A 15,035-nucleotide genomic window follows, 5' to 3' on the forward strand; every position below is an offset into this window, starting at 1 on the left:
ACAGAATAAAGCTCAGATTTGATAGACGAGACCTACAGGACCATCAAGATTTACACACGCTGTTGAAGTCTGTGAGAAACTCAGACCTGAGCAATGCATGAGGCTTTATTCTCAATATGAGAGGCGTCTTTAAGCTGAAGCACCAAAAAACAAACACTTTTAGATAAAGTATTAAGTGTATTTCAGTAGTTCAGCTCTTTCTCCTTGTGTCGTTCCATTCTCATTACACACAACTCATTTTTCAGGTTTTATTTTTATTTTGTTTTATTTTTATGTTTGTATTGTTTGGGTTTTTACTAAAATCATCTTCAATTCCATGTCAAGAGCTCCTTTAGAGATATTATTCCCAGGAAAAAAACATGAACACATGAATCACCCACTGTAAATGTACATACAGTAAAAATAAATCTAAATATTAAAAACATTAGAGAATTTAAGATGCTGTCATAATGGTCTTGTGAAAAAGAGTTCACACTTGATGATTTATCACAAAAGAGGGGAGATTGAGCCCAGGTAGATCTCAAAAACTCTCCGGCTGAATTGGCTAAGGTGAACAACTTTGAGAAGGAAAGATACTGATGCTGGGAGCTAGACAAAGTGCCTGTTTTGCATAATCTGTTACGCATTAGGCATATCTTTGGACAGTAGGAGGAAACTGGAGAATCCAGGAAAAACCCATGCGGACCCGGGAAGAACATACAAACTCAGAAACACCCACCAGCCCAGCGAGGACCAGAGCCTGCGGTGTTCTTGCTGTGGGGCAACAGTGCTAACCACTGGCTTGCCTTGCCACCCAATTGATGAGAAAAAAAAGAGGAGGAAGGGGGATTCTTCCAGACAAAGATAAATATGGACTGAAGACTGTGGTTTTATATAGTAACTTAGGAATCATATGATTGGAGGATCATGATTAGCTAATGCGGACTGGCTGTGGTAAATCATAAGCACAAGATCCTCTCCAAATTAGATTATAAATAAACTTCACTTATTCTTATAAGCCACTGAATGGTGTCATTCCACCCTTTCGATTTCACTTACCTGTAAGGTGTGTTGTGTTTATTTTAAAGCCGGATATATGAAACTCAAACAAGCTCCTTCCTCTATTGTATTTACCTGTTTAGAAATGGATCTTCTAAAAGTGGTAAATGCTTCACTCCTCTCAGGGATTTTTCCAAACTCATTTAAAACTGCAGTTGTTAAACCCCTCTTGAAGAAGAGCAACCTGGATAATACCCTATTGAGCACAATCTCAAATCTCCCTTTCACTGGCAAAATCATTGAAAAAGTTGTTTTTAACCAGGTTAACAAGTTCTTAAACTTCAAGGGGTGTTTAGACAATTGTCAATCTGGTTTCAGACCACATCACAGTACAGAGAGCGCTCTTATAAAGATGATCAATAATATCAGTAGACTATTTCAGTAGTCATGTTAAAGCAGTTAGTAAATCAGCATACTATCATCTCAAAAACATTGCAGGAATTAGATGCTTTGTTTCCAGTGAAGATTAGAGAAACTTGTTCATGCTTTTATCAGCAGCAGAGTGGATTACTGTAACGGCCTCACTGGCCTTCCCAAAAAGACAGTCAGATAGATGCCGCTCATCCAGAACACTGCAGCCAGGATTCTGACCAGAAGCAGGAAATCAGAGCACATCACACCTGTCCTTAAAGTTTGTTTTAAAGTATTATTACTGGTCTATAAATCACTAAATGGCCTAGGAGCTCAATACATTACAGATATGCTGACTAAATACAAACAGATCACTCAGATCTTTAGGATCAAATAAACTAGAAATTCCAAGAGTTCAGTCAGAGCAGGGTGAATCGGCCTTCAGCTACTAACAGCTACTAGGGAGGAACTTCAGAAGGTTCAACAGGACAAAAAGACACTGAAGATCCAGGATAAACCTTAAATCCAGCATAGAGGTCTTCAGTGAATGCGATGTTGAATGTGTGTATGTGTGTGAGAGTGTGTGTATCAGAGACACTATAGAAGGTCAGACAGCCGGACGGCACGTCAACATACACTCCTACTCTATTAATACGAGATGAAGGACCAAATACATCAATGCTCTTATTATTGTCCCAGACAGAGTAAACCTCATCACTGCAGTACAGACACCAGGAATGTTCATTGTGTCCAAAACAACAGTCAAATCCACTTTTCCTGCCAATTCCTTTATAAGCCACCGCTACAAGTCCAGAGCCGCTCCATTTTACCTCCCAGTAACAGCGTCCAGTCAGAGGCTCTTTACACAGAACCTGCTCCTGTTGATCAAATCTGTCTGGATGATCAGGATACGGCTCAGGATCTGTCACAATACTTGCTTTTCTGTTCTCCTCAGACAGCTGGAGCTGAGTATGTGCTGTGTTTGGATCCAGTGTGAGAAAACAGGCATCTAAAGACAGAGAGATATCAGATAGTCTATGAAATTATGAATTATGCACAGAAATTATGTCTGTATTTGTGTGTACTTACATTTTCTCAATCCAGATGTGATCCTGAAATGTCCTCCATGGTCCAATCTGAAAATTACAAAAACATACAGACAGACAGACAGACATAGGTAGAGTTAAAATTACATGACCTATAATGCCATGTGCATATGCAGTGCTGTCCCCTTCTAAGAGAAATATTTCCATCCCTACCCCCTCACACTCTTTTTCAAGGGTCAAGAAGAAGGCATAGGGTAGTAGAGTAGAATTAGGATTTGGCCCAATTGACCCCGCAAAACCTTGTGCCCCTTTTCACTCTCCAATGTGCTTTCACAATGCTTTGGCACTCCCCTACAAGTCTGTGCTATAGTTAAGGTATGATTAGAGGAGGTTTGGATTATTTGAATACGATAAAAATGGAACAAATTGATTCCCTAACACATAATTCACAATCGCAAAACACGCAAAGATATCTACCCAGCCTTCCTGTGTACCTGATATCTGCATTGTAAGGCCTGAAGTAGCACATTTTCACAATGTTTCATGTTAATTGCTAATTTTACTACACTATGTCTGCTTAGTCTAGCTGTTCTGCTTGTCTGAGAAAGTTGTGTGCTGTGACGGGGGCACAGATAATTGGTATGATTGGCTGGATCGCCTGTCAATTCTTTCTTTTTTTGTTGCTACCTCTGGATCCACATGCCAAGGCATCTGCAGCTCCAGTTGAGCAGATTCAAGACGTCTGTGAAGAGATGATGGCAACTCAGCGAGGACTTCAGTAGCAGCACAAACTCTTTATTAATAGACAAATTATGTTCTTTCTTGTTGTAATGATCAGCTAACCTCATGGAAAATACATAGTTGTGCATTCACGTACATGGAATGTACATTTAATATCATCTTGTTGAAAAACAAAAATACCATGAGACTCAAGAATTTCAACTAGTTCTCATTAGGACATCCCCCATTCATCATCTTCAACAAACACTCGGACACCCCAAACCCTCCCCATTCTTCATCTTCAACATAGACTCGGACATCCCCCTGTGCTTCATCTTCAACACACACTGAGGCCATCAACTGAGTTGAGGAGAATTAACAATCTAATGCAAAACCATATAATTGTCTTACTGCCCCACATACTTGAGTTTCTGCAGTGTGTAGTGTGGATCCTCCAGTGTGTGTTGGAGCAGCTGGACTCCTGATTGTCCTGGGTGATTGTAGCTCAGATCCAGCTCTCTCAGGTGTGAGGGGTTTGAACTCAGAGCTGAAGACACAAAACCACAGCCTTCCTCTGTCACCATACAGCCAGACAACCTGCAGACACACAGAGACCAGAGTGTAAATTATAATATAGTAAAGAATCTGTAACTTTAAATAATAATGACTCGACAGAAATGTCGCACCTCAGTATCTCCAGCTGACAGTTTGGACTCTTCACTCCATCAGAGAGCAGCTTGACTCCTGAATCCTGCAGGTCATTGTTACTCAGGTCCAGCTCTCTCAGGACACAGTTTGAGGATTGAAGAACTGACGACACAATTTTACAATCCTGAGCAGAGAGATTACAGCCAGCAAGACTGAAAGAGACCGAAACAAGAGAATTGAAAACAATCTAAATATACACAAGAAACTAAAAAAGTAACACTAGATTAAACACTCACAGAGCTCTTGTGCAGTTGCTGACGGCTGGTATCAGTCTTCTTCTGCCCTCATCTGATGTGTTGTATTTCTGGAGCTCCAGCTCATCCAGCACCTCCTCTGACATCTGAAGCATGTAGGCGATTGTTGAGCAGTGAGCAGGAGAGAGTTTCTTCTCTGACTGTTTGTCTGATTTCACAAACTCCTGAATCTCTCTGGACAGAGTCTGATCTTTCACTTCCAGCAGACAGAGGAACAGATTGATGGATCTTTCAGTGGAGAGTCCATGTCCATCTCTGATCTTCTCTTTAATGTACTGTGTGCTTCTCCTGATGCTCTCTGAGCTCTTCTCTGTGTGTGTCAGTAGATCCTGTAAGAGTCTCTGATTGGACTCCAGTGAGACGCCCAGCAGGAACCGCAGGAACAGATCCAGACGCCCATTCTCAATCTCAGTGGCTTTATCTACTGCTCTTGTCTGTAAATCATGCAGTGAATCTAAACATGCCTCTGTGGTGTTGCTTATGTGGTGGTAAAACACATAGAAAGCAGCCAGAAACTCCTGAACACTCAGATGGATGAAGCTGTAGACTTTCCTCTGATGAATCACAGATTCCTCCTTAAAGATCTCAGTGCAAATCCCAGAATACACTGAGGCGTCAGAGACGCCTATTCCGCTCTCAATCAGGTCCTCCTCATAGAACATCACATTGCCCTTCATCAGCTGTTTGAAAGCCACTTCAGCAAGTTTGACAATCACTTCTCTGTTGGACTGCAGGAGTTTCTCTGGATCTCTCTCTTCATACTTCTGATTCCTCATGTTGATCTGAATCAGCAGGAAGTGGATGTACATTTCAGTCAGAGTTTGAGGGATTTCTGCACTCAGATCTTCTTCCAGGAGCTTCTGAAGCACAGTGGATGAGATCCAGCAGAAGACGGGTATGTGGCACATGATGTGGAGGCTTCTTGCTCTTCTGATGTGTGAGATGATTCTGCTGGCTTGATGCTGCTCACTGATTCTCTTCCTGAAATATTCCTCCTTCTGAGGCTCAGTGAATCCCTGAATTTCTGTCAGACGCTTGATGTATTTGGAGGGGATCTGATTGGCTGCTGCTGGTCTGGAGGTGATCCAGATGAGAGCAGAGGGAAGCAGCTCTCCTTTCATCAGCTTTGACATCAACACAGCCACTGATGAAGTCTCAGTCACATCACAAACTTTCTGAGCGTCTGAAAACATCAGTGTGATTCTGCTTTCATCCAGACCATCAAAGATGAACACAACTTTACACTCCTCATAAATCTTGGGCTCCAGATCTTCAAGTTCAGGATGAAAGTCCAGCAGAAGTCTGTGAAGACTGTACTGATGATCTCTGATCAAGTTCAGCTCTCGAAATGGAAGCACAAACATGAAATCTACATCCTGATTGGCTTTTCCCTCGGCCCAGTCCAGAATGAACTTCTGCACAGAGACGGTTTTTCCGATTCCAGCGATGCCTTTAGTAAGAACAGTCTTGATTTGCTCTTTCTCCTCTTTAAAGATGTCATTGCAGTAGATTGGAGTGTGTTGTGAGTGTTTTGTTCTGGCTGTTTTCTCCATCTGTAAAACCTCATGTTCTTCATTCACTCCTTCACTCTCTCCCTCTATGATGTACAGCTGGGTATAGATCTGGTTCAAGAGGGGTTGGTTCTCGTGCAGTTTGTTTCCCTCAAATAATCTCTCATATTTGTTCTTCATGCTGGTTTTGTGCTGGTCTTTGATTCTCTTTAACATATTATCCTCTGATTTTTCCATGTTTTTCTTCCTCCTGAAGTTGGAGGTTGCTGGTTCATCTCTAAAGTTTTCAGGTGGGTTAATGGATCGGTTACTCTTTACAGACACACTACTGGACTCTTTAGACTCTAATCGCTGTCCCTTTCTCTTGCTGATGCTGACAGGACACAAATTTAAAGAACATTTTACACACTTAAATCTTAAATGCTCTACAGGTCCATGTTTATTCATTAATAAATAAGGATTTGTGTGATAAGTGATAAAATAGTGGAGTACAGACTAGAATTGAAATAAATTGAAGAAGTAGTTTACATGTTTATCTATATTTTAGATATATAGAGAGAGACAAGAGCTGCATTAAGTCTTTCACATGCAAGTTTTAAATACTCATGCAGTTGCCAGAATTTTTGCAGTTAAAGATGTGTACTCTGAACTAATCACACCGGTGTGATTGTACGTGTGAAAGGGTTCCCTTTCACATGTACAATCACACCAGTGTGATTAGCATGTTCAGAAAAGATTTAGTTCATAGGAATTAGTTGTGCAATTTTATTCTCTGTGAAAATTAACTTCAGACAAAATGACCAGTGTCTTACTTGGGGTCAGAGGTCACTGATGCATCACTGAGGTCAGGAGGATACACCATGGACCAATCACTCTTCATAGACACACAGCTTGATTCAGGATGTGGATAACTCACTTCAGAAGCAGAATCCTCATCCTCAGTCTTCTTTTGAAGACTCATTTTAGTGTTCACCTCGTATTTACTGAAAGAGTATTGAGACACTGATTTTAGACATATTGATGTGGAAACACAAGAGTTCTCTTGGTACAACGACCTTAATGTGGCTGTAATAACAGTATAATAATTACCAACCCCATATTAACAAAGTAATAAAGGTCAATATTAGGGGTTTTCCTCGCGGTTTGGTTGAGTTTTTGATTTTAGGGTCAGGTTTCAGTACGGTTTGGTATATGATATGTTCAGTAAAAACAACAGGACACTGTCCAATAAAAAAAAGACAAACTCTATAAGCAAAAGCACAAATCAGTACAATATAGAGACACAACCAAAATAAACAGAGCTTTTCAGGTAGAGAAACGGAATAATATAGTCAAATATAACACTGCATACTGTACATAATCTTCATAAATTATTTTATAAATATTAAATTAAATGTTTTTTATTAAACGTTAAATATTAAATTAATAAACTTTTGCATACGCTTATTAACCCTTTGGTGCATTACAGACAAATCTGTGTTTGATCAAGGAACAGTTTCAGTCTTTTTAGCCAGTATTATTTATAAGCGACCAACAATCAAAACACTGAAGTACTGGGAAAACAGTGTGTAGTTCAGATACAAACACTGATGTTTATGGTAAATATCAGTACCGATCTGCCCTATATGCTGACTAAACAAGGTCAAGGCTCTTCAATACCAGTCAAATCTCATCCTTTTCCACCCCTCACCACCACCTCCATAGGACCCCAGAGAGCCAAGAATCACCTCTGGTAAAGATTAAAATCACTGTTTAATGCAACTTGAAGCTCAAAATGAAAATACATGAAAGACAACCGGCCATCATAATCACTGAATAATTCTTCAGTAATGATACATCTGCTATTAAAACATTAATGTATTATGACTGAGGTTTTAAATCATTACTTGACACGAACACTAAAGAAATAAAAATGTGTTGTTGCAGAATATCATAATGTTAAATCTATACATTTAGCATTATCAACAACAGTAGCAAAGATTATTTTGACAGTTTTGAATATTTTACCATTTATTTTTATTCAGCTGCTTATTTCTTGTATTTTTTAAATTTATTTTAAGTATATAAAACATAAAGAGCAAATGTCAACACTTCCCTCATTTTAATTAGTTTACTCTAAGGATTAACTAAATATATGACTTGCATTTAGAATCAAAAGAAAAGCTCAGAGGAATAAATAAATACATTTTAAAAATCAGCTCATTTTAACATGACGTGATTAAATGAAGAATAAACTGTTTGAACTTACCACAGAATGCTGGTCTGACAGGTTTACTGGTCCGTTCAGGTTAGAAGTACAAATATCGTTTCATTATCTTGCTCTCACTGTTCTGCTTGAGGTGTGTCTTCTTTCTTTTTAAACCGGACATGAAAATCTGTCTAATCTGCTCCCTCTAGTGGCGCTGAGGATCATCACAGTTCCAACACCACTGCAGAGAGAGGTCTGGCCGCAGACTCTGTGCAGATGCAATCTGAGCTGCATCCAATGCTTTTTAATGTGCTCACCTAACCCCACCCCGAAATATTACATATTCAATGCAAGAGCTCTTTCAGTGAGAGGAGAGTGGAGACACTTTTTGCATTCCCTTCAGTTTCTCAGAGAGATTTGGAAACCCAAAAGTTTAATAGAATAAACCCAGATCTATCAGACACCCACCCACACTCTTATAATATGTGTGCATATGATAATATATGCAGAATTTAAACTTGAACAGACAAAGTGAGATGCTGCTACTGACCCCGGGGAGGGGGACGATAGCAACATTATTCATTCATTTTCCTTCTGCTTACTCCCTTTTTCATCAGGGTTCACCACAGCGGAATGAATCACCAACAATCCAGCATATGTTTTACACAGTAGATGCTCTTTCAGCTGCAACCCAGTAACGGGAAACACCCATACACTCTCAGATGCACACACATACACTACTTAGTTCATCAATTCCCCTGTAGCGCATGTGTTTGGACAGTGGGGGAAACCGGAGCACCCGGAGGAAACCAATGCCAACATGGGGAGAACATGCAAACTTCACACAGAAACGCCAACTGACCCAGCCAGGACTAGAAACGACTTTCCTGCTGTGAGGTCACAGTGCTAACCACTGAGCCGCCATGTCACCGCTGCAACATCATTTATTAAAATGTAATTTAATTAAAAATAAACATTCTACAACATCAGGTTGGATTTTTTGTTTTTGTAAACAAACGAAATGTTAAATTGGCTACATAAGTATATATGTTTCTTTATTTAACCAAATAAAAAAAACATTGAGATCAAGATGACCTGGCCAAGAGGTCTGCAACACACCACTTATAAAAAAAAAAATAATAATATTAATAATAAATAGAAAATTAAGACAATATAAATATACAGTTCAGTTGTTCAGAGAATACAGACTGGTGAAAGAGCAAGCAACAACCATGTTTTGGTCAATTATCAGGCCTACAACTAATATGAACCCAATATTTTTTACTGAAAATCTACACTTCACCTTTACTAAACTACTTCTTTGAACTAAAGTGTGTAGCTCAGTGTAGGTGATTTCTCAATCGTCTTTCACAGCTGGTTTTTCAATCTGACACAGAGAGAGTGAGGAATCAAACACTCTGAATCCAGCATAGAGGTCTTCAGTGAATGTGGTGTTAAATGTGTATATGTGTGTGAGCGTGTTTGCGTCAGAGACGCTGTAGAACGACAGAGAGCCGTACGGCACGTCCACATACACTCCTACTCTATTAGAGGGCGGTGAAGAGGTAGATATGCTAGTGCTCACGTTGTTGTGCCAAACAGTGAATCCATTAGCAGAGCAGAACAGACTCCAAGATTTATCACTGAATCCAAACCGACAATCAGTGACTACGTTCCTGGTGATTTCTTTATACGACATTGCAATATGACCCCAGCTGCTCCATTCAGCCTCCCAGTAACAGCGTCCAGTCAGAATCTCTCTACACAGAACCTGAGGATGGTGCTCAAATCTCTCTGGATGATCAGGATATGCCTGACGCTCCTCCACGTGTGTGATCTTTCTGTTCTCCTCAGACAGCTGGAGTTGATTGTGTGCTGTGTTTGGATCCAGTGTAAGCTCAAATGCATCTGAACACAAGAAGAGAATACGAGATGCCAATTACAGCTACACACCAATACAGAACAAAAAAATTTTCTTTAAGCCTGACACAACTGATTATAAATGATCATAAATTAGCCAAATCATGCATGCAAATACAGTTTTTGCACATCAAGAAAGAAAGAGTGAAAAAGGGCAGAAATGGCCTACATTTTCTCAGTCCTGGGGTGATTCGGAAATATGCCGCATGGTCCAAACTAAAAAGAAACAATGAATCACTAATGAATAATGGTTAATAATAAATGTTTGAGAATATATTGCCAAAAGTTCTGGGACATCTGCTGTTAGATCCATATAAACTTTAAGGGCAGTCTTAATCCATATGATTTAATATGGAGTGGATCAACCTTTGCAGCTATAACAACTTCCCCTCTTCTCCGAAAGCTTTCCACAAGGTTTAGCAGTGAGCTTATGAGACCTTTTGACCATTCTTATAGAAGTGCATTTGTCGAGGTCAGGCACTGATGTTGGACAAGAAGGCACAGTTCAGAGTCTACACTCCAAATCATCCTAAAGGTATTCAGGTCTGGACTCTGAGGTGAGATCCAGTCCAGTTCCCCCAAACCAAAAACACTCATGAAATCTGTTCTCACAATATTTGGGAGCATAAAATTGTTGAACTAATGGCTCAACCCCAACCCCTGAAAAACAAGCCCACACCATAACCCCCTCCACCAAACATCACACTTGACACAATTCAGTCAGGCAAGTCTCATTCTTCAGACACTAACCAAACCCAGACTTGTCCATCAAACGATGCTCAGGAGTCAGATGCGAACTCTTTACACCAGTTTTCTGTGCACTTGGTGATGATGTATGGCTTGGATGCAGTTTCTCGCTCCAGAAAACCCAGTCCTGGAGCTCTTTGAGCTCGTCTGAAGGCCACTTAATGGTTGGAGGTCTGTAATACTGTGTGCCTAAGCATACATTGACCCCGCTCTATGATTTTATGTGGCCTACCATTTTGTGGCTCAGTTGCTGCTGTTTCCTTTTTCTTCCAATTTGTTATAATTCCACTAGGAGTTGTGTGTGGAATATTAAGTAGTGATCTCACAAATAGACTTTTACTAATTTAATTATTTTACTAATGTTGGTAGAAGCATCTGCATGCCTAGTGCTTGGTGATATGCACCTGTGGCTATGGAAGTGATTGGAATACCTGAATACAATGATCTAAAGTGGTTTCTCAAAAGGGTGGGCTATATAAAAAAAAAAAAAATATATATATATATATATATATATATATATATATATATATATATATATATATATATATATATATATATATATATATAAGAATGACTAAAATACATTTCTAGTAGAGCATCCCCTGACTGCCCCACATACCTAAGTTTCTGCAGTTTATAGTGTGGATCCTCCAGTGTGTGTTTGAGCTGCTGGACTCCTGATTGTCCTGGGTGATTGTAGCTCAGATCCAGCTCTCTCAGGTGTGAGGGGTTTGAACTCAAAGCTGAAGACACAAAACCACAGCCTTCCTCTGTCACCATACAGCCATACAACCTGCAGAGACATAAACCAGGGTGCAATCTCATATTGTATAGAATCACAAGCTATAAATAATTCTGACTAAAAAGCAACTCAAACCTCAGTATCTCCAGCTGACAGTTTGGACTCTTCAGTCCATCAGAGAGCAGCTTCACTCCTGAATCCTGCAGGTCATTGTTACTCAGGTCCAGCTCTCTCAGGACACAGTTTGAGGATTGAAGAACTGACGACACAATTTCACAATCCTGAGCAGAGAGATTACAGCCAGCAAGACTGAAAGAAGAGGAAAATATATGAGAATTGGGTTTTACCCAAGACAAGTTCAAGATCTATCAATGCAATGGAAATTCCCTTCAGAAAAGTCTCTTCACTGTAACACATCATTAAACACTCACAGAGCTCTTGTGCAGTTGCTGACGGCTGGTATCAGTCTTCTTCTGCCCTCATCTGATGTGTTGTATTTCTGGAGCTCCAGCTCATCCAGCACCTCCTCTGACATCTGAAGCATGTAGGCGATTGTTGAGCAGTGAGCAGGAGAGAGTTTCTTCTCTGACTGTTTGTCTGATTTCACAAACTCCTGAATCTCTCTGGACAGAGTCTGATCTTTCACTTCCAGCAGACAGAGGAACAGATTGATGGATCTTTCAGTGGAGAGTCCATGTCCATCTCTGATCTTCTCTTTAATGAACTGTGTGCTTCTCCTGATGCTCTCTGAGCTCTTCTCTGTGTGTGTCAGTAGATCCTGTAAGAGTCTCTGATTGGACTCCAGTGAGACGCCCAGCAGGAACCGCAGAAACAGATCCAGATGACCATTCTCACTCTCAGTGGCTTTATCTACAGCTCTTTTGTGTAAATCATGCAGTGAATCTAAACATGCCTCTGTGTAGCAGGTTAAATGGTAGTAAAACACATAGAAAGCGGCCAGAAACTCCTGAACACTCAGATGGATGAAGCTGTAGACTTTCCTCTGATGAATCACAGATTCCTCCTTAAAGATCTCAGTGCAAATCCCAGAATACACTGAGGCGTCAGAGACATCTATGCTGCTCTCAATCAGGTCCTCCTTATAGAACATCACATTGCCCTTCATCAGCTGTTTGAAAGCCACTTCAGCAAGTTTGACAATCACTTCTCTGTTGGACTGCAGGAGTTTCTCTGGATCTCTCTCTTCATACTTCTGATTCCTCATGTTGATCTGAATCAGCAGGAAGTGGATGTACATTTCAGTCAGAGTTTGAGGGATTTCTGCACTCAGATCTTCTTCCAGGAGCTTCTGAAGCACAGTGGATGAGATCCAGCAGAAGACGGGTATGTGGCACATGATGTGGAGGCTTCTTGCTCTTCTGATGTGTGAGATGATTCTGCTGGCTTGATGCTGCTCACTGATTCTCTTCCTGAAATATTCCTCCTTCTGAGGCTCAGTGAATCCCTGAATTTCTGTCAGACGCTTGATGTATTTGGAGGGGATCTGATTGGCTGCTGCTGGTCTGGAGGTGATCCAGATGAGAGCAGAGGGAAGCAGCTCTCCTTTCATCAGCTTTGACATCAACACAGCCACTGATGAAGTCTCAGTCACATCACAAACTTTCTGAGCGTCTGAAAACATCAGTGTGATTCTGCTTTCATCCAGACCATCAAAGATGAACACAACTTTACACTCCTCATAAATCTTGGGCTCCAGATCTTCAAGTTCAGGATGAAAGTCCAGCAGAAGTCTGTGAAGACTGTACTGATGATCTCTGATCAAGTTCAGCTCTCGAAATGGAAGCACAAACATGAAATCTACATCCTGATTGGCTTTTCCCTCGGCCCAGTCCAGAATGAACTTCTGCACAGAGACGGTTTTTTCCGATTCCAGCGATGCCTTTAGTAAGAACAGTCTTGATTTGCTCTTTCTCCTCTTTAAAGATGTCATTGCAGTAGATTGGAGTGTGTTGTGAGTGTTTTGTTCTGGCTGTTTTCTCCATCTGTAAAACCTCATGTTCTTCATTCACTCCTTCACTCTCTCCCTCTATGATGTACAGCTGGGTGTAGATCTGGTTCAGGAGGCTTTGGTTTTCTAGAACTTTTACTCCATCAAATAATCTCTCATATCTGTTCTTCATGCTAGTTTTGTGCTGGTCTTTAACTCTCTGTACTTCATCATATACAGATTTCTCCAGGATTCCAGTGCTCTCATGCCGGTCTGCTCTTGTGATGCCGTGAGCAGAACCAGAAAAACTGGATCTCTATCTGCGTCTTTTTCTGCATGGAGGACAATCAATGTCTTCTGAAGGTCTGGACTCGCAAACACTCCATCTGGACTGACTCTGGCTCAGATTTTCTTTCTTTCTGCTCAGTCTAATGAGAAATATTAAGTCTCAATCACAATAAATAACCAGGGAGAGATGGGTCATTAGCAAAATTGCTCAGGCTAACAAACAAATTTATCATTCAACTACTCAGTGTAAGATTAATAAAAAGCCAATCTGTATTTATGCTGTTTGCTCAGTATCAGCATTTTGTCTTACCCAAGGTCAGAGGTCACAGCTCCATCACTGATCTTAGGAGGCATAACTATAGATGCAGAACTCTTCACAGACACACAGCTGGGTTTTGGAGAGGCTGGTTTGTGAATATTCTGCCTGCTGACAACAACCAACCCTCAATCAGTCTCTAATTATGTATTAGAGGAGGTTTAATCAATGTCAGTTGTTTTATTTACCTGGAGTCAGAGGTCACAGCTTCACCACTGAGATTAGGAGGCAGGAATAAAGATGTGTTACTCCTGATAGACACCCCGCTGGGTTCTTCAGTGACCCTCGCCTGCATCTCTTCATCCAGCACCTCACAGAGATGAGTGTTTTATATGTGATGCTGTGCTGCTCTTTGTGGTATGGTATTATGTCTGGGAACATGCTGCCTTGTTACAGAGTACAGTAATCAAGTAATCAATATTTCCTGTACACCATGTCACACATCAAGACATTGTTCTGTTCTGTAAAGGGACACTCCACTTTAAAAATATGCTCATTGAGTTAAACAATCAGATCACAGGTACTGTAGCAAAGTATTCTGGCCAGATTTGGCATAAAGCTGGCACAGCAGGTATTCGTCAGGTACTGGCATACAACATGTGGGCCGAGCATGGCCCTGGTTTGACAGAGGTAGCACCGTCTTTAAGGTGGCACACAAGACATGGGCCAGATATTAAATGTAGTATTTGGCCCAGATGTAAAAAAAAATATATGTGGGCCATATAAGTTTTACCTATCTTGACCCACTTTTAAAATACATTTAAATTATTTTTGAGTAAAGAAAAAATTCAACCAATCTTCCATAAAGCGAAATCCTTGATGGGTTTATCAAATTCATTGCAGTTGTGACACACCAATATATCTGACCCGGTTAGGGGTTATTAACTTGGTTGAGACTTAGTCCATGTTTGGCCCTTGTATGGAAACCAGACTTCATCCAATCATGTACCGTAATTCAATGCAGCATGTGGGCCAAGCAAAAGCTGATTGTTAGCCAGATTTGGGCCAGAGAAATTTTGCTTTGTGGCATTTTACAGTTTTGAATTCCATTCAGCTAATCTCCAGGTCAGGCAGAAACACATTAGCTTAGCATATCATAGATCGGGGTGTCCAAACTCGGTCATGGAGAGTTTAGCTCCAACCCTAATCAAACACACCTGAACCAGCTAATCAAGCTCTTACTAAATATACTAGAAACTTCCTGGCAGGTGTGTTGAAGCAGGTTGGAGCTAAACACAGCAGGACACCGGCCCTCCAG

At 40.6% G+C, this 15,035-nt stretch overlaps 2 pseudogenes; both read right to left on the minus strand.

The window, feature by feature from the left end:
* Nucleotides 1-1,701: 1,701 nt before the first annotated feature.
* On the minus strand, nt 1,702-7,929 carry LOC130222105 (protein NLRC3-like; annotated as a pseudogene).
* A 984-nt stretch (nt 7,930-8,913) lies between these two features.
* Nucleotides 8,914-13,478, minus strand: LOC130222208 (protein NLRC3-like; annotated as a pseudogene).
* Nucleotides 13,479-15,035: the final 1,557 nt, after the last annotated feature.

The sequence above is a fragment of the Danio aesculapii genome, chromosome 1 (assembly GCF_903798145.1).
Source record: "Danio aesculapii chromosome 1, fDanAes4.1, whole genome shotgun sequence".
Lineage (NCBI taxonomy): Eukaryota > Metazoa > Chordata > Actinopteri > Cypriniformes > Danionidae > Danio > Danio aesculapii.